This window comes from Pelecanus crispus, chromosome 2 (genome assembly GCF_030463565.1).
Source record: "Pelecanus crispus isolate bPelCri1 chromosome 2, bPelCri1.pri, whole genome shotgun sequence".
In the NCBI taxonomy this organism is placed as follows: Eukaryota; Metazoa; Chordata; class Aves; order Pelecaniformes; family Pelecanidae; genus Pelecanus; species Pelecanus crispus.
The window spans coordinates 88,694,699-88,713,640 of NC_134644.1; positions in this window are offsets into that span (position 1 = coordinate 88,694,699).

Genomic DNA, 18,942 nt, shown 5'->3' on the forward strand with positions numbered 1-18,942 from the left:
TATTAGAGGATTTCCTACCATTAACAATGAAGTGAATAAGACCCTCAAAACCATAACAAAGAAAAAAATTTCTTACTGATTTAAATTTTTCAGTTTTCCCCTTTTTTTCCACACTTCTATTGAAAAAGCCCTTGTGTCCGTGATATTTTCATCTTCCTCTACATTCTTACTGCCTTTACTGCCAGATAAATCCTATTTGCCTCAAGATGGGACAGTCAAGAAAAGGTTTACCCAATGCATCATCTGCCATGCAATGCATCATATTCTTAGGGTGGATTTAAATTTGCACTGTCTCTTTTAACACAATTGGTTCATCCAGATATGTTCTGATATTGCTGACACATTTTATCACAGATAAATCACACACAAATTACTTAGAAAGGACAAAGTGGTTTTAAGATAAAAGTCTTCTGTTAAAAAAATAATTAGGTTTTGGGACCTTTAATTAGAAATAAATACATCCCCACAAAACATACATAAAATATTAAATTATGAGAATCAAAAATTTTTAACTTTTCTTTGAAATATTTTTACTCCAAAATGGGCTGGAATAGTTTGTTTTCTGAGAAATAATGAAATTTCCATCATGGGCCACCTTTGGGAAAAAAATAGGTAAACATTTCTTGGGAATAACATCACTATTGTTGATCCGACTGTCAGAGGCAGAGATAAAGTGATTTCTCAAAGTCTCTGACCTTGTTTCCTATGACGCTCCAAAAACTTTAAGAACTGAAGGAGGTTGTACTGGCTCTGGCTGGGATGGAGTTAACTTTCTTCACAGCAGCCTGTATGGTGCTGTGTTTTGGATTTGTGACTAAACAGTGTTGATAACACACCAATGTTTTGGCTATTGCTGAACAGTGAGTGCACAGAGTCAAGCTTTTCTTTTACCCACTCTTCCCACCCAGTGAGTAGGCTGGGGGGTAGGCAAGAGTTTGGGAGAGGACACAGTCAGGACATCTGACTTCAACGTACCAAAAGGATATTCCATACCATATGATGTCATGATCAGCAATAAAGTTTAAGAGAAATGAGGAGGGAGAGAGAATGTTCACAGTTACGGCATTTGTCTTCCCAAGCAACTGCTACACATGCTAGGGCCCTGCTCCCCAGGGTGTGGCTGGACATCTGCCTGCTGATGGGAAGCCGTGAATGAATTCTTTATTTTCCTTTGCTCGTGTACACAGCTTTCCTTAACCTCTATTAAACTCTTTTTATCTTGACCTGTGAGTTTTCAGCTTTTGCTTTTCTGATTATCTCCCCTGTTCTTCTGTGGGGGGAGTGAGTGGGCAACTTAAGTGGGTACTTAGCTGTTGGCTGGCATCAACCCACCACAGGGGGAGAAAAATGTATTTTGCCAAAAAACTTAGGCTTCCAAACTGTCTCTTAGTAAAACTAATTCCTGTATAAAATCTTTGTACTACTTAATACTACAGAGGAACAGATATTTACGGGGCACGCAAGAAGCTTATGATCTTATACCAGAACCTGGCCTGAGGGAAAATTAAACATACAGCCACAGTAACTGTTTAAGAGTCAGGGGGTAAAAAGAGCTCTGAATATAACGTCAGAGACAACAGAAGAAAAGGTGTCACACCATTTAAGGTGTATACTTAAAGAGGAAGTTAATTTAAACAGAAAGAAAATACAATACATAAAAGAGGCACCCCTTGCAAAGCATATTACCATCCAGTGTATGAAGGAGCCCTCTGGGAGCAATCATGCCTGCACACAGAAGCACAGAGAACTCCAGGAGAAGGCTTCAAGTAAAGGATCAACACTAGCTTTAGCTAAACACCATGACAGACAGAAGAGACTGAGGAATACTCTTGCTTTGAATTAAAAAAACAAGTATCACTACAAAGAAAATACAGCTATACATACAAAATATGAAGGAAAGCACTAGTTCTTGATACTTTGCCTTTATTAAAAAAAAAAAAAAAGCCCCCAAAGTAAACAAACAAGCAAGATTGAAAGCCAAGAACAAAAACATATTAGTTACCTACTTTTAAAATACTGTGAAATTGAGTCAGAGGACAAAATATTTTGAAAATATGATTTGACTATAGAGTTCCTCAAGTTACTCTCATGGGTATATTTTAGAGTCACCTCGTTGCTACAGATAGAAATTGATTCCTCCCCTGACCCTCCTTGTAATCTTAGCTGTAGAATCACTTGAAAAAGAAAATCCGTAATATACTGATGAGTTTAGAAGCTGTACAGAATAATGCCTACAGAACTTGTTTTATAGGTGAGGCAATACACATAATTGCAAAAACCCCTTGATAGGTTGGGTTAGAGAATATTTTACAAAGTTGCCTGTTCCTTCTACTTTTCCCTGTCTAGAAAAGAATGCGTTCCCCCATCCCCACAAACCCACATCTTAGGTAAGCAACAAGCTGTATACAATATGAATTAAACACTCAGAAGATGGGTGAATTTCCCTTTTTGAACTCAAACCTGGAACAACTCAGGATGGTAAGTCTCTTTAGCCCCACATAATACTGTATTTTCCCAGTTAGTGAAGATAGTTCAGTATGAGCATATCTGCCTATCTAACCCCAATCGCTGGACTGGGACCACAGTATGTTAAATAGAACTCCTATTTGATGCACAACAATTACTTGATCTTTAGGCTCTTTCTACATATTTCTTCACAAAATCCCTTTTTTAAGGTATCGATTTTGGCAGGTCTAGTTCTATAGACATAAAGACCCCTACCACATACATATTTTTGTGCAGCTTAATGTATTCCCCTATCTACATCCCTTAGTTCATCATTCTTTGTCTTTTGAAATTCAGTGTAATAGTTAGACTTACTTTTGTTAGTGCATCCATTTAATTTAATTTAAACTGAAATCAACTTAGTCCAGATTGATCCAAGGTTGTTATTAATATCATTTGTTCTCTAAGCTTTGCCTAGAAAGTCAGTATCACTTGTAATTTTCAGTAGTATTTATCTTTCTAACTAGATCAGAGACATCTTTATCGTATAGCAGCCAGACTAAAGGTTGCAAAATACAGTTCAATATTAAGTTTTCATAGACAGATATTTCTGATTAACAGTGAGCTAACTCATACTATGACTGACATCCTTGATATGAAACACGAGTCAAACTGGAATTCTTATGCACTTCTCCACATTCTTCTTATGGGAAGACCCCACTTCCCAAATGTATTGTATTAATACACAGTCTGCACCAAATAAAAGACTAAAGCAATTGACACTAAAGGGCACTGTTAGCAGCAGTCATTCTCTACCATGAATTCTGAAGGATGAATTAAAAAAAAAAAATAAAAAAAAAAAAAAAGGAAACATCTTGTGTAGCCTCAAGCTTTCTTATTTCTGGCAGTCTTGTGTGGCAGGCAGTTTAATGCCAAAATCATACATGCCCTAATATAAACTGGAGTTGGGAAATAAAAGCAAAAACTCATAAAATGAATCTATACCAGTTTTAGAACCATATCTGACCACAATCAGTCCAGATTAAAAATGGTGGAATAATAAAGATTAATTTCATTGTAACAAGTCTTGCTTCCCCCTTACAGTGATGAAATGGGGTGTCCTGGTTTCGGCTGGGATAGAGTTAATTTTCTTCCTAGTAGCAGGTGTAGTGCTGTGTTTTGGATTTAGTAGGAGAAGAATGCTGATAACACAGTGATGTTTTTAGTTGTTGCTGAGTACTGCTTATGCTAGTCAAGGACTTTTCAGCTTCCCATGCTCTGCCAGGTGCACAAGAAACTGGGAGGGGGCACAGCCAGAAGAGTTGATGCAAACTGACCAAAGGGCTATTCCATACCATATGACGTCATGCTCAGTATAGAAACTGGGGGGGGGGTTGGCCAGGGAGCAGCGATCGCTGCTCGGGAACTGTCTGGGTATCGGTCAGCGGGTGGTGAGCAATTGCATTGTGCATCCCTTGCTTTGTATATTATTATTGTTATTATCATTATTATATTGTTATTATTATCATTACTATTTTCCTTTATTTCAATTATTAACCTGTTCTTATCTCAACGCAGGAGTGTTTCTCACTCTTACTCCTCCAATTCTCTCCCCCATCCCATCAGGGTAGGGGGAGTGAGCGAGCAGCTGCGTGGTGCTTAGTTGCTGGCTGGGGCTAAACCACAACATGGGGACAGAAAGAAAATAACATGCTTGATTATGCCCTAAATTTTTCAGTTTTGGCTTCTTGTGATTGAAAAAGAATAAATATTTTCCTGTGGAAGTGAAAACCTTGAAAGGCTTTTTCTAAAGACCAAGTGGCTTATTTATTTTTGTAGAAAAATATAGAACCCAAAACAACAACATGCTTCCACGACTCCTATGGATGAATGATTCTGCATCCACTGATATCATTGGCATATTGGGCCCAAGTTTTGAGAGACTCACCAATGACATTTTCTTTGGACAACAATATTGTGCGATGAACATCTGCAATCATTTGTCAATGTCTGCATAACTGTAAGGGAGTTCCAAAGAAGCAGTTTCTATGTGAACAGGACAATGATTCCTGCTTCCTGCTACATGGAAGCCAGTTCTATTTTTACAGTTTTTAAGGGGTTAATAGATTATTAACAACTTGAAATATCTTCTTATGTAATAATGGATGTTGCGATCAAGTAAGTTTCATGTCTAGAAAACACAATGATTAATCCTTTATAAATATAACAGTAATCATACTACAAAGTGTGACTATTGCATTGTTCCTGAAGAACAACATGTTCAGTGATGTAATGAGGATGTAACTGTTGCAAATGCAGGTTTGTGAATCCTGCTGATTATGTTAATTTATCGTGAATGAGTGCCTTTACACATTTTGATTTAGTAGCAGTTTAGAATCTACTTGTGGCAAATCACAGGATTTGATTGTAATATTTTAATAACACTCAGTCATCAGTGATTAACAAAGTGATTAGACAAAATTGATCAAGACAGCGACTTAGTTACAGATTCGAAGATGGCAAGGTTCACTCTATTACTACATAGAAATGCATAAAGGAAAATTAAGTTACACGTAATTGGAATGATTCACAGGGAGATTGTGTTTACAGGGAATAAGAAGGACCCTCCTGTTGAGTCACGAGGTTCAGAATAGACCCCCTTGCTTTCTAAACTCCTTATCAGAGAGGAGTCTAGGTGTGGCTAGGTCCACTCTTAGTCTCAGACTCGGTCAATGGTTTATGTGAATAATGATAATATATATATATGTATATCTAGTACATAGAAGAAGTGCATAAAAGAAAATTAGGTTACAGTCGGGTGAGAGAGATCGTGGGTGCAGGAGATAAGGAGGACCCTCCCGTTGAGTCACGAGGTTCAGAACAGCCCTCCTTCCTTTCTAAACTCTTTCTCATAGAGGAGTCTATGTGCGGCTAGGTCCAATCTTAGTCTCAGACTTGGCCAATAGTTTATGTGAATAAGGATAATGCAGCAATATAAGACTCACTTTATAATTAACTCATACATCTACAGACTACTTAAATTGATTCACACTTACATATCCACAGACATAAATATATATATATATATAAAAAAGGTATACCTGTTAAAAATTCCCCTTGAGTTCAATGAAATATTCACGTCTAATGTCTTGGCATTTCTCAACAAGCGAGGGTTGAGCCTCAAGGAGTGAAGGGTTTCAGCCCAGGCTTCACTGTCAGTCTTGGGCAATGGACCTCCAATTTTAGCAAACTTAGTTTGCTAGCTCTGAGAGGCATCCCACACAGAGGGAGGTGCTGGTGCAGCCCGCTGCAGTCCAGGAGAGCTCAAAGGGCCTCACTTAGGACTGCTGTTTTATAGGATCATGAGATGCTTGGCTTTAGTCATCATAAATTTCCATCCAGGCCACAATCTGGGTCAGTAATTACTGGATTTCCAGTAACCATGATACTGCTCTGTTTCAAGGCTGCCAGGGGCAACTGATTGTTCTCACTCCTCGCTTCACCATGTAGGAGTTTTTGATAAGGACAGGGCCGTTCTCCACTTCAACCATGTAGGAGTTTCTGGTACAATTAAGGGGCGCCTAACTGACCAACTCACTACAAAATGGTCACAGTCTGGCAGGAATTCCTGAGGTCATAAAGCAGTTGAAGAGAGAAAAGCTGTGGGGGGGAATGCACCACCACAGTAATCTATGTGGTGCAATAGAGGGAAGAATATCCTCTGTAGAACACATTTGGCTGATACTGTGGAAAATTTTTTCAGGGTTTGAAACGAACTGGTGCAAGACCAGCAGCACAAACATCATCTAAATAGATACAAGGATATGACCCTTTTCATACCAGCTAAAGCTGAGGTATTTTTTCTCCAGAAAAATAATATATTTTTCTCCTATATTCAAGACAGATCTTGACACTGAGCATACAGATCTGGAGGACGCAGTTCATGCATGCTGAAGTCAGTACAAATCTATGCAGGTAGAGCAAACTACCAAAGTTAGTTAAATTTTGCTATGCTAGACAATAAGAACAAAATCTGCCCTCTAAGCAAAGTTCCCATGTATAAATGAATTTTTCAGCAAGTGTTATGCATGATTGGGATCCATATGGCTTCCAACTTTCTAACAGAGACATCTGCATTTTTACACAAATTGAAACATTTTGTAAGAATAACTCACAAAGCCCGATTTTGTTAGACAGTTTTGTTTTATGCAATTATTTTTATCCCAATTTAGAACAATTTTTGTGAGATATAGGTCTTGTGAGAATAAGCTACACGATAGCCATTTTTTTTTAAAAAATCAAGCAACATATTTAAGAAACCTGTAAGTGAGGGATTTTATCAATGAAAAGATACCAGCGTATCTTTTCAAGATGAAAGACACACCAGTATTTCTGGGCAGACTGTGTTTAAACATGTAATTTTCCTAATAGTCTCATACTGAAAAAAACCCCAGAAACCTCTTTATACCTAAAGGGCAATATATATTACTCAACATAATTCATATTGACTTCATAATAACGTGAAAATTATTAGGGAGACTAGCTCTGTAACAAAATTCTAGCTATAAAATTTATCAAAAGCAGCCAAAAGTTGATAATATAGAAGCTTGGTCTTTGTCTAAGAACAGATAAAAAATCAACAATAGTAACATAGCTTGATCTAAAATCTTATGGAGAGTATCCTTAGCAATATGCCACCCTTTCCAACAGTGTCCACTGGAAACAATTCTGATTGACAGTCTTGAGTAATACTATGGTTCGACTCACACTTTAGTTCCATTTGCTTCATGAGCTGTTAAATGTAATAGGGAAATAGGTGGTAAAGTGATGTCTCAAAAAAAAAAAAAAGTACACACACATATATACACATAAAAATATAATATATACTATATGTATTATAATATATATTGTATATATAAAATATATACAAACACTTATATACATACTTACATATATATGTATAAATCAAACACTTTCTTCTGGAAGTATTGACAAATCTTCACCAACACAGGACATTCACTGATCAACTTACTTTAATCAGCCATGAGGAACAGAAAACAGAACTGTGTATTAATTAACCGAAACACAGTAAGTCAGAAATTAATTCAAAACATAAAATAGAAAACTACTGATTTCATGTGAACCTGAATTTACTGCCTCATCAAACACTTGCAACATTTCCAGATGACTGCTACAGCAGAACAGAAGACAAAAGTCTTCCTTCTTTTCAGCACATCCAAGGTATAGAGAACTTCAGAACGTTATTTACAACCGTGATTCAGAATGTGATTTTTAAACTGATGTTTCAAACTTCATTGCTTTTTACTTTTTAATTTTCTCACAAAATATCTTGTGACCTGGAAGAAAGCCATAGAAACTTGTACTTAGGAGCCAATGAACTGACAGCGAAGGACAAATTATGTTTATGGATTCCCACTGGGCTATGAATAAAATGGTTCATCACCCACACAGATTTCTTCTACTTAGAGATCTGAAGTACATCAGTCTCAAAGGGCATACAGATATAGACAATCACTAAATCCCATGGGAATAAATGCAAATCATGATCTGGATATATGAGGTGTCAAGGACCATTGGAGACAGCATTTCAATCATCTTGGCAGCTATAGTACCTTGAATCAATATAGCACATGGCATTATTAGTCAGGCATGTGTATTACTATTCAGTAAAACAACAAAATGGGAAGGAAGGATACTAGAGGGTAGCAGTAGCTCTGGAAATTGCAGGCTGTTAAATTCCCAATTATCTGAATATTAGCAAAGGCATTTTTTTTTCCTTTTGGGAGATTATTACTTTTACAACAATAATTGCAGAGTTAGCTCCCAACATGCTTAACCACATACCAAAACCACATGATATAGATAAAAGTTTTCTTTCTGTGACACTAACCTAAGATACATAACCTGATTCACAGAAATGTTAATTAAAATGCATAAGTAGTGTCAACCAACTTATAAATATGACTATATTTTAGGAGATATTTAACCACCCTGGGGGGAAAAAAAAAAACAAAACAACAAACAACCCTGTATAAAGCTGTCTGTCATGGAAAGATTGTGTTTTAGATCCAGCCTCACATGAGTGCATAGACCTGAAAAGCTTTTAGCAAGAATTTGTTATTAAATACTCTGAGCATGACTGCAATCTTTTCAATGTTTGTGCTAGTGAATTCTGTTTACAAACACACAAAAAGAAGACTCCACACAAGTTATATTTGCTCTTCTATTGATTAAATTCTTTCATTATGATTACAGATTTCTCTTTTTTTCATCTGTACTGTGGCCCCCAAATGAATTATTAAATGCTATCAATATGTTGTACCGTAACTGACATTAATTAAACAGGGTAGTGTGTCTATTGGTGAAGGCTCTGATTGCAATCACAAAGTATCTATTTATGATAAATGTGGTTTTTCTGTATCTCATTTTAGCTACCTGCAGCATGCTAGAAGACCTTCGTCTTCATATAGGGTTTCAGATTATACTCAGTGAGCTACAGATATGATTCCATGTGATTTCCATGTACAATTTCACTACAGCTAATTGAGTCACGGGTCACAACTAGTCAACCTTAAAAGTGGCAAATAACTGTTAGATTATTCTGCTCTACATGGAAAGATGCCAGTGCTTTGTTTATATTATTTTTTTTGTTCAGATTCCAAAGTCAGAGTATTTTTTGTTCCTAGTCCTATGTTAGCTAAACAGGTGTTCAAAAAACTCACATAAATATTTCTTCTTGTAGGATTATGCTAATAGTATTCTCCCTTTCAAAGATATACATCACACACAACAGAATGTTCTTACAGGCATAAGATGCTTCAACGATTGTCTATGATGCTGCTTACATTCATAAAATTACATATGCTCCTCAGTGTTTTGATAACTCGAATTCCAAAAGTTGAATTTCCTTTGAGGCAAAAGGAACCCAAGTGTTACAAGTCTTTAATTTCAAAATACTTCATAAAGGCAACATGCACACAGGTGGCAGAAAAAACTACTAGAAATTACTAGAAAAGTTGTAGGTGGTAGCAATACTGATTCAACTGAAGTAGATTTCTGTGTATATTCAACTTCTGGTCCACTGTTAGATTAGTAAGATTAGTAGCATTGCATCGTTGAACTTTCTTTGTAATCCAGCAGTCGCTTCCTCTACCCTTAATATTCAGCATTTCTATCATGGATACCAAAGTTTTTCAACTTGGCTGCACTAGACTGTCATAACAAAAGACCCTAAGATCAGCCAGGATGAAACGAGTTACAGAGTACCAAATTATCCGTAAAATTTTGTAGAAAACAAAAAAAAAAACCCAAGGTAAAGGTAATGCAGCAATTTGCTTTCTTTGTATACCACAGACTACATGGACATGAGCAGCTTAAAAACTTTTAAAAAGCGTTTAACAAGACAACAAACACTTGCTTCTATTGCTTAGGCTGTTAGTTTGCATATGGTTATGTATTATTTTGGTGATCTGGTGGCTTAAACTGATGGGGTAGTTTAAAGTTAGGGCAGCTCTGGGAGTGCTTCAGGTCATGTTTCTAGTAGAAACTGCCTGTGCACCCAAGAAAGTGCTCTGGTAATGGGGAATTGCAAATGAAGACTCTCTGCTCGTGGGTCCCTTCCTCTCGTCTCCCTCTCACTTACAAATCTGAAAATGCAGTAGAGTAATGATCATCAAGTCAAGCTGTTTCTTTTTTCTGAGGTCCTTTTGCATCAGTAAAATGCAGAAGATTGCTATTTGTGAATAAGATTCAACTGGTAAAGTTTTGGACTGGCAGCAACACGTAAAAAATAGCTTCTTTAAAGATATTCTTAAGTGTATAGTATTTTCTTTCTATGCTTTATCTTGGCGAATTCTCACTTCTGTGAGAAATATGATGTTTTAAATGGTAAGATATAATCCTTACATAGCTGAAACTGCAAGAAATCCAGGAATTTTTTTTTTTTTTTTTTTTTGAGATGGATAAATGTGTATGTATTAATGATGAGGATACACACTGTAAGGAGGTCACCCTGATACCTAATTGACCCTGATAACTAATAGGTCAATACAGATTTAGTAATTGGGGAGAACAATTATATTCTGTTAACAAACTCCATTGCCCAAGTTTCTTTCCCATGTCTTTCAGCTATAGATATATATTTACAGCTGAAGCTGGACTGCATGTCTGAAAACTGTTTTCAAAGCAAATTGCAAGCCCTAATTAAGTCTTACAAAACCCTTGTGACACAGAAGGTGGGTTAGGTTTTAGCTCCATGTCTTCTGAGGCCCAGGCCCAAACTTAATACATTAGACCACACTGCTGCCTGGGCAAATCAATTAACCTACCTGTTTCTTCATTTTCCCTTGGCAACCCTGCAAACATGCACAATGCTGGCCTCTTTTCAAAGCTAAAATACCCCAAGGAATAGGTCAGTCATTCACCTATCATTTAATTTAATCTGTGCAACAGATTAGTCATAGTTTGCATAACTGCAGTTGTAGTTTTGAACTTTCGTTTCTCTTGGCTGGAAAACTTATCACAAGTCTACCGGGAATCAAGGTCACTTCAACACTTCTCCCTCAGATATCAGATAGAAATGGCATTACATTTTGTTAAAAAATGAAATATTCAACAGTACAATTAAGGTTACTTCTTCTTTCTTGGTAGAAGAGACTTCAAGAAGTGCTTTGAATGTTTAGAGAAAACTATTGGTTCTGTCTAAAACAAGACTTTATTGTGCATCATAGTTTCTTTTTTTAGTGGAAATATACCTTGCTTCCATGGTTGGGGTTCTGTGCAGCACGTTTAATACCAATCGCCTGCACGTAAAAAGGCTTTTGTCACTCTACCTCTAGCTGAACCACAAGTGAAGTATTCACAGACAAATTTCCATGACTGAATTTTCCTGCATGCGGAGGAACACAAGGAAGAAAAATGACGGATTATGTCTGGCTTGTAGGAAAGAATATGTCATAGTAAAAATGCTTTTCAATCATATTTTATATCCTAATATGCCTTACTTGAATATTTATGACATAGATTAATCTCCATCTAAGAGTCAGCTACTTGTACTTACTCTTACATTTCTCTCATTGTATTTTGATTTTCATGCATTCATTTATTTGTACTCATGTCTGGAAGTACACTGTGACATTTTTGTCAGTGTTAAGTGGTTAGCTTATCTACAGGGAGCACAATGAATGGCATTGAAGGGGTTTATAGAGTTAAGTTTTGTCCTTGACAGCACATGTAGAATTCTCATCAGCTAAAGCCACCAGTGGATTCTTTAACTGTACACAGCATGAAAATGATTGAAAGGTCATATCATTTTTGAGAAATGCATGTAATCCTATTGTCACAAATTTCTGTGCTTCCTTATACCATATATCTACTTTATGTCTTGTCACCACAACTTGTCTGATCATGTATTGAATTAGACAGTGGGATATTTTGGTAAGCAAAGTATATTGAAGGAAACCTGTTTATTGTGTCCCTTTAAATACAAAATAATTCTCATTAATCTTTTTTTTTGTTTGAAAAAGTAGTCTATTCTGCTTTTTCTATTAATTCTTAAATGAAAATAGCATTTAATATGTACATATTATAGTTATATTTATATTTATTGGGCTACATTTTAGAAGTTATCTTTCCTGAAACCTTAGGTTTCACAATTAGCTTTTCCTAGAAAAAATACTATTTAAACAAAATTGTGGTATAAAGATTTAAAACAAAGTTTTTTGTATCATAAAACACCACAAAATTATTCTGCACTGAAAAATTAAAGCAAAAATAATATTGAAAATGTCAGGGTGTTTGAAGCTTTCATGCTATTTTAACCAATTTCTCTGATCTGGTTTTTACAAATAATAAGCTATTTACAAAAAAGAATTTTATTTATGTGGTGTATAAATTTATAAAATAATGAAAACTGATTTAAAAATAAAGCTTTCTGCCATCAAGCCTGATATGAAAAAAATATTTAAAGAATTCTGCAGTTTGAAGAGACCTGTAGATGGCATAAAAACACTGAGGAGGATTAAAGATATTTCTCTAGAAGCTAAGTAGTTATTTACGTATGGTGCTTGGAGATATAAGTGAAGCTAAGAATGAGAACAAGTTATTCAGAGTGTTTCTGCCTTCTGGTACAACTTGAAAATCATGACACAGCTACAGAGCAGAAAGGTAGTTCTGTGTGTACGGCAGTGAATCAGCTTGCTGATGATGCAAGCTGAATTCCTTGCTCTCTGGTTGTCTTCTGGTGTGACCTTGATGAGGTGTCTTATATATTAATAGCCCTTTGAGAGTCTCACAGCTGTAATTCATGCATGCTATGGTGGGGAAATCTCTTTAGATGTCAATCCATGGTAAAGCAAAAACACAAGTATGGAACTTGGGAAAGAAAGGACTCTCAATGGGGATGTTCAATAGGCAAGAAAATCTGTGAAAAGTTTTGTGCATATTAAAGTGAACATAACCACTATGCACAAAAATTTAAGCTTTTCTTCCCTGCTTTGGTAATAATCTAAGTGTAAAGAATAACTACAGAAGGAGAGCTCCTTTCCTATGAGCTACAGTGAAGAAGCCCCAAACTGTGGCTCATCTGATATCTATCTGGTCCTACATGCTCTGAAAGCCACTTTGCATTTCTAACACCACAGTTGTAATGCACTTTGAAGTCTGTTCAAACATGTACTTTATTCCCAAATTGACTGCTGAGCCCATGGAAAAGATCCAGAAAGCACTGAATTCTAGGTCATTCACATGTCAGGTTTTCTTACAGTAAGGCTGTTAAGCCTGAAGCACTGGTAAGCTTATTTCAAGGGAATATTCACTAATGGATTAGTCAACATACAACACTAGAAAATTAGAGTTTCTGACCTAATTTCCTGTGGGCAAGCAGGCAGAAAACAGTCATGGAGGTTAAAAGCTATCTGGTTCTGCGAAACATTTCGGTGCTGTACAAGAAACATTTTCTTTCTGGAATCTTGCTTTACCACAAATTTCCCAACCAGGTCAATCTTCTTCTAAAACCCCCAGCTTTTTTAAGTACCCATGGTTAAATTAATATCAAAATTATAGCAAATACTGCACATAAATACCATACAACAAATTCCCCTTCTGATAAAACACAGTACTCAGTTTTACACAATCCTTTTATTTTTCTTTCTTTTCACCTTTGGCAGCAGCAGGAAGGTAAAAACAAGCTGAGTAAGACTGGAAATGCTAAAGAACATGTTTCAGGCTTTTTGAAGGTGCACAGATGATGAGACTCTATATAAAACAGATTGAGCATCTCAGTTCATTGACGGTAACTCTACCATCACAAATGGATCTTTAGATCTCTCCTAGAAAAGTATGATTCATAAAGTAAGATTGACACAGGCTGTAAATCTTTATCAGTGACTATTCTATCTGCTTTCTCTTAGATCTGTGAATCACAAAAGCCTAGAAGATTTAAGATGAAAGAAGTTAGATCAACAAGTCAGTACATTTCTTCTGCTCCAATGCAGGATCAACTGTATCTCAAAAATGCTTGTGAGGTATTTATCTAACATCTCTATAATAACCTCGAAAAGAAAGAGATTCCGAGCCCCCTAGCCAATCTGTTACAGTTCTTGTCTATCCTTACCCCCAAAAAGCTATTATTAATGTCAGGTCTGAATCTCTTTTGCTGCAGTTTAAGTCCATTATGACTTTTCCCAGGGGTGGTGAGGAACAGTTTATTCCATTCCTTTTTCAGTAGCTTTTTGTTGTTGAAAGCTCTTCCTTGGTCCAGGCCTTCATCTCATTTCCTCTAGCCTAAGGACACAACCATGACAAACTTCTATAATATTGGATGCTATATAGCTATTACTATTGTGCAAATTTAAGAGAGACAGAATCTCCTCAATTACTAATTTCTAAGAGAACTTCAGTGGTTGGTCTTAGCAGGTTTTAAGAGTAAACTAAATTGCTAACACCGCTAATTATTTGAGGATGTTAGCCTACAGCTACAAAATGATGTAGACGAACTCATCTGTGAGGCCATGTCTAGGTGGACAGCTGCAAACATCTGTGCATCTGCTCCACTTGTGCTCACAGGTGGCTGGAAGCTGTTGAAACATATTGCTATGACTCGTGATCTGGGGCTCTGGTTCAGCACTGCATGCCACCCTTATTGCACCACTTCAGGTTACAACCAGCTTGCGTCAGCTTGTCTTAGAGCAGGAACAAAAGAGCTGCATGACAATTTTCACACATGCATATAGATATATAAACATGTTTTGGGGCAGTATCTGTTATCATTATAATCTGCAGTCAGTGGAATAAACCTCAGTCTTCCCTGGGGCCACAGGACACTAGTTTAATGCAAATAGCCAAGCATGCTCAAGGTATTATAACACAAACAGCCATACATACTCCTAGGTAGCCTATGCACAAGTATGTACTTTTAGATAGGTTCTGCTTACACCTTGTATATGATACAGCTGAACATCCAGTAATGTACCCATAATGAAGTCAAGGTGGGAGGAACACAGGTGAGTCATTATATTGAGTCAGACGTAGCACTATGTTACCTTCAAGGTATGCATTTTCAGGTAGTGTTCTGGGAATGACTCATTAATGTAATTAATAGGGAATTAGGGCTCCGATATGATGAAAGAAAAAGCCACCTTAGAACAAAAACTAACTTTGAAATCCTTGTCTTTTATATTGCTATGTTAGTGAGCATCACTGCAGATGAAAAAAAAAACAAAACCTTTTTACTTTCAAAAAAAGCTTTTGAAATGTCAAATGTACTCTTTATTGCACAATTTATAATAATTTATGGTTATTAATCTCTAATGTTCCAAGAACTGTTGTGGCACTTTGTATGAAGGTAGTAACTCTACTAATTTCTCAGTTATACAGTATCCTGAAATCCAAAAATTTTGGAAGAGCAGTGCAGCATATGCAGGTATGATATAGATAAAAAGCATGTACAAATTTGGAAATATTCATGTGTCCCATCAACTCTTATGTACTTAGAAATGCTTACTCTATCTGTAAATGTGATGCTGTTTCATGTGGAGAAGCATCTTCAGAAAACAGGCTTTAATTTTCCTGTTTCTCAGTCTTTTGACACCAGATGGCAGTGTGATATACAACCATTATATTCACGCCAATTAATTCTGATTTAAGTGGAAGAAAATCTTCATTAATCAGTTTGGTTATTATAGCTATGTGATTAAAAGGCTTACTAACCCTCTTGCTCACTTTCAGTCTTCCAAGCAAGCAGCTGTCACAGTACCAGAGACTCCCTTAGTCTTTTTGTTGTCAATATTCAAAGTACAGTTCAGCATTAGCATCATCTTTGTTCAGCCCTTTTAGTCTCACTAGCCTTTGTCTAAAACACTTGCTCACTGATCAAGAAGGGGAGAGATGGCAGATTCAGGAACTGCGGATCTAGTTTACTTGCTGTGGAACCACAATCCACAGCCATAAATGAGTACCTTGAAGTGATCAATCATTCTCACTCACTGCCTTCCAAGTTATGTGCTATTCTGCCTACAGTTTTAAAGCACTGTAGAAGGGTCTGAGCTGATCATCAAGTGAAGGAAGCAGCACAGGCCTCTAAGTAAAGATAATACTAATATTTTCTTTGCCACTCTCTGATTTTTGCATTCCTAGTAGTTGTCCAAAATGATGGAGCCTTCTTCAGCATGTCTTGCAGATTCTTCTCTGCCCCCTTTCCACCCATGCTTCGTTAAACAGTAACCAAGTATTACATAAGAGCTGTTATTGTGCAGGGCAGAAGGAGCATAAAGAAGAATTTCTGAATGTTACAGCAACATTTAAATTGCATTTTTTATGACTCCAGTGAATTATATCAGGAGCCACTGCTTATTAGACCAGTGGCTGGAAGACTGTCCCTACACATCATGCATAAGAGCAAAGTTTCTTCAAAAAGTCAATGTAATAATCCTGGGAGATCGGAGTAATGTTGGCATATTTAACTCTAAATCTGTTGAAATACAACCCAGATGAATCATAGAATCATTTAGGTTGGAAAAGACCCTTCAGATCATTGAGTCCAACCATTAGCCTAACACGACCAAGCCCACTACTAATCATGTCCCTAAGCACCACATCTACACAACTATTGGAACAGGCTGCCCAGAGAGGTGGTGGAGTCACCATCCCTGGAAGTGTTCAAAAAATGGGTAGATGTGGCACTTTGGGACATGGTTTAGTCTAGTCTACCCTTGATTGGTTTAGAGTGGACTTGGTAGTGTAGGTTAATGGTTGGACTGGATGATCTTAAAGGTCTTTTCCAACCTAAACGATTCTATGATTCTATGATACATGTCTTTTAAATACCTCCAGGGAAGGTGACTGAGCCACTTCCCTGGGCAGCCTGTTCCAATAGTTGAAATGGGACTTTCAAAGAATGCTGCCAATCTATGAAAGGCTTTAAGGACAGCAACAGTGTTTTCAATCAGAAATTACATTTTTAACTACAAAAGAAGCCATGTGAGGCACCAGAAGATCTGTGTTGCAAGAACTGACAAGATGGTAAACAGCTGCCAATTTTGTGTTAGGCAGGTTGCAATTTTCTAAGTTCTGATGGTGCCATGAGAAGGACTTACTGGCTTCTATTGCCTAAATAGAGCTTTGCAAAGATCAAATATATAGTTTACCTTCTTGTTTATGGTCAAGCTTTGAATATGGTTCTAAGAATAAGCAGTTCACTGCGGTACAAAAGAATGATAAAGGAGCTATTTGAAAAACCATGTATTTCTGAGCTATAAACCAATGATTTGAGGTTTTAAAACCTAAACCTAATTATAAACTTAGAAATTCTGGCATAATTAATCTCTTCATAATTGCAGACTGGTAGAAGACAAATACAAGTTTCCTTTACAAAACAGGTGCCCATAGATAAGATTTATGACCCAATCTTCTGTACATACTGAAGTGCCAAGCACTATCAGCTAACCATGTTAAAAGATAGTATGTGTAACAGGATACAGCTTTTACTCTAATGTCTTTGAGAAGCATATAGGGCCAACTCCTGAATAAAAAATTGGCACATCTCCACTGAAATCAATTTATACCAGTTCATGCTCACAAATGTTGCAGGCATAATCTCAGAAATTACTTTTTTCCCTTTTGCAGCTAAGTGTAGAGCAATGTGTTCATCAATAGTAAGGGAAGATGGCAAGAAAGGGAACTAGGAGTATATGCTACTAGGGACTGGAGAGGATGTACACCATAAAGTCCAAAAGATCTAGCATTTCTCCAGTTCCAAAAGAAACCCACTACCTCAGGACTTCACTGTCTTGTCAACAATCCAGATAAACTCCACAGTGTTTTAGCAGCTAGATGCAGTTACTCCACACCCAATAATCTCGCATTTCTCCTTTCCCAGCTGAAGCTGGTCTAGGGTTGTGTTGTTAACTGCTTTCTAAAGGGATTCTCTTCAGAAGGGATAAGTTTTCTGGTGATTTTACAAAGTCTTAATGCAATTATAGGATGGGACAGACTCAGCAGAATGATTTCACAGACTAAGAAATGGGAACCATGTTGCCTCTCACTTCAAGTTTTACAGAGTCAGACAAAATTTTTGGAGGTCATCTTCAGTATGAGAAAGTGATACAGAACACAGTGAAAAAATGGTCTGGGTCTTCCTTTCTAGGCTTTCTAACACTTTAAGCCTTTATTCTTTTTTTTAAAAAAAGAGGACATTTAGTGTAATACTGGATTCTGAGCATCAGTTAGATTACACTGAAATGCATTTATATCAACCCACTTGGAAGAAAAAAATATATTGCCTAGGGTTCCTTTGTTGATTGGTTTTGAGGTTTTTCATTTTGTTTTGGTTTGGGTTTTTTTGGGGGGTTGGGGTTTTTTTTAGATTTGCTCCAATGGAGCTTATAGATTTTCGCCAAAACAAGGTTATCACATATCAGATGTTTGCAAATATAAAGCAGGTGTGCATGTGTGTTAACATGATTTATGCCTCTGTGAAATATGGGGGCAGCAGAGGGGAAAGGAAGATGCAACAGAAAAAAAATTTCTCCTTCCACTGCCCCCACACAGAAACACAAGTTTCTGCTTTTTTTCTGTGTCTTTCTAGTTACACAAAAAAGGGTTAAAATAATGCCTCTTTCTCTAACACATATGAGAAATGTTACTGTGCTTCCACTAACTTTTTGCACCCATTTCTTACACTGAACTTCTCCTCCCTGTGGAAATTTACTCTTCTACATCAGCTTCTAATGGTAAAGAAACAAAAAGTTCATTCACGTTTACTCAAGAGAGGTCCTGTGTGAAATCCAGTCCCTCGTAGAGCTTCTGTATTAAGAGCCATAAAATTAATTTCCTGTTTTTAACACTTCAGATGACAAAAACAGAGCAGTAATATTTGAATCCTCCAGCTCCGGGAGGCTTTGTGCTTGCAGACTCTCGTCCTGCTTGAGGACTTCAACCACCTTGATATTTGCTGGAAAAACAACATGGTGAGCTGTAGGC